This window comes from Euleptes europaea, unplaced genomic scaffold, assembly GCF_029931775.1.
Source record: "Euleptes europaea isolate rEulEur1 unplaced genomic scaffold, rEulEur1.hap1 scaffold_34, whole genome shotgun sequence".
Taxonomy (NCBI): Eukaryota; Metazoa; Chordata; class Lepidosauria; order Squamata; family Sphaerodactylidae; genus Euleptes; species Euleptes europaea.
The window spans coordinates 75,001-77,500 of NW_026612286.1; positions in this window are offsets into that span (position 1 = coordinate 75,001).

Consider the following 2,500-nt stretch of genomic DNA (forward strand, 5'->3'; position numbering starts at 1 on the left):
CCGCTAGTTCTTGCCTGGCCCAAACCGTATTCCCAAACGTTTGACCGTCCCTTTCAAATGTCCCTCCCGAACCTCCTTTGTGCTTCCCAGCCCGTCCTGTGAACCGCTAATATCGATTCCTTTGTGCTCATCGCTTGCATCAATAGGCTTTGACTTTTCCATATTAACGCTTGCAAATTCCTCCCTATTAATTCTTCTTTCATGCCTCTTCAAATGACCTTTGACCTCCTTCGACTCCTCAGGATCTCTACCCGCTACATAAGGGTCACCTGCGTGGGCTACGGTTTTTAGGGTGTCATTTCCTACCCGAACCCCTTCGATGACCTGATCTTCTTGAATTCGTCGAAGCGGCGGCTCGAGAGAAATTACATAAAGGAGCGGGCTTAACGGGCATCCCTGTCTTCACCCACTGCCATGGGCACTCGCACGGCTCCACAATAGGCCAACATTTTCATGGCAGGTCTAGAACGGCCTTTTCTGAACTCATACCCACTGGCACCTCTCCTTGACTTGAGATTCATGGATGACATTTTCTTTGTCATGGCAAAGAAGCCCTTGAAAGATTTCACCAGGCTTTCAGCGACTTCCACCCCACCATCAATCGAACTGTGAATTATTCCGAACGAGAAATCGACTCCCTAGACACCACGGTACGGATCCACGGGGGGCACACAAGCACCACATTGTACCGGAAACCGACAGATCGGCAAACGTATCTACACGCGTCCAGCCACCACCCCGACCCTATCAGACATTCCATTGTCTATAGCCAAGCCCTACGCTATAGTCGCATCTGCTCCAATCCTTCAGACAGAGACACACGCTCGAGAGACCTACAGCAAACATTTTCGCAACTACAATATCCGGCGGATATGGTGCGAAAGACGATCGAGAAGGCCAGAATGATACCCAGGCACAACTTACTACAAGCTAAGCCCAGAGAGAACGGCAACGGGGCACCTCTGGTTGTCACTTATAGCTCCCAACTAAAACCAGTCCAACGTATCATTAAGGACCTGCAACCCATGCTGGATTGTGACACTTCCCTCGCTGAAGCACTGGGGTGGGGGGGGGGGTGGGGGGGGTGCGCGCGCGCGCGTGTCCCTTTCTTGCTTGCAGGCAGCCGGCTAACCTAAAACAACTTCTCACCCATGATGATGAACTACTTCACAAGAACATGGACTCTGGCACCAAGGCCTGCCACAAACCGAGGTGCCCACTTTGCCCTCATATAGATTCCAGGAACACCATCTCTGGACCCGCCAATGTCAGCCATACTATCTCAGGTTCATATTCCTGCTCATCTTCTAATGGGATTTATGCCATCACACGCCAGCAACGCCCTTCCACAATCTACTTTGGACAAAACAGGTCAGTCTCTCAGACAAAGACTAAATGGACAGAAGTCTGACATCAGAAACCACGATATTCAAAAGCCAGTGGGTGAGCGTTTCAACCTTCCGGGACATTCTGTTGCAGATTTAAGAGCAGCGGTTCTCTTACAAAGGAATTTTAAGGGGAGATTGGAAAGAGAAACTGCTGAATCACTGTGGATCTTCAAACGAAAGGCAACGCGTTGACCTGGGCTGAATAAAGACCTTGCGTTCATGGCCCATTACCAATGCTGATTTCTCCACACCCATCTCTCCCCTGGACGTCACAGACTCTTCTGCATATCACACCTCATCCCATCAAGCCCGCTATTCACATAGACATACTGGTCCTCTACTTAAAGACCGGTGGATTCACATTCTAGCTGTATCTGAAGAAGTGAGCCGTGGCTCACGAAAGCTCATACCCTACCGGAAAATACGTTTGTTAGTCTTTAAGGTGCTCCTGGACTCGGTGCCCTTTTTCAGCCCCCTTGTAGTGGTTTTCCCCTCCCTTCCCGGCCATTCACTTGGGGCCGTACCAGGGAGATCCAGAGCAAGCCGTCTCTCTAACAGGCTCGCAGAGAAGGACACGGAGCTAACTCTTAAAGTGGCCCGGTTCGGTCGGCGAGCCCCGAGGACTAGGCGGCCACGGGCCGAACGCCACGGTTGAGCCATCCGAGACTTCTATTTATGCCGACGTTTTGAAATCACCCTCTCGGCGGCTTTTCGTGTCTCGGGGTCCGCGCCGGCAATCCTTTCGGACGCACGTGTATGGATAGCGAGGTACGGTGAGGGGGGAAAGCATTTGATCCCCTGCTGAATTCGCCCCTTTGCCCTCTGACGAAGAAAGGACCCGTCCTTAGTTTTAACGGTGGGTGCGTCGTCGCTGTGAGAGACAGAATAACCACAGGAAAAAAACCAGAAACCCAGAAGACAAAAGCCAGAGATTGTGGGACCCCAATTCAAAAAGCCAAAAAGATAAAGTACAAGAAGATTGCGATGTCAAAACAGTGTTATTGAAAATTTGGAAAAGATATAAAAAGAGAATAAGTCCTTCTCCACCATCTGTAATGTCACCAACTGAAGCTTATCGTGATAACGTTAAACTAAAACCGGGTGTTCGTTTC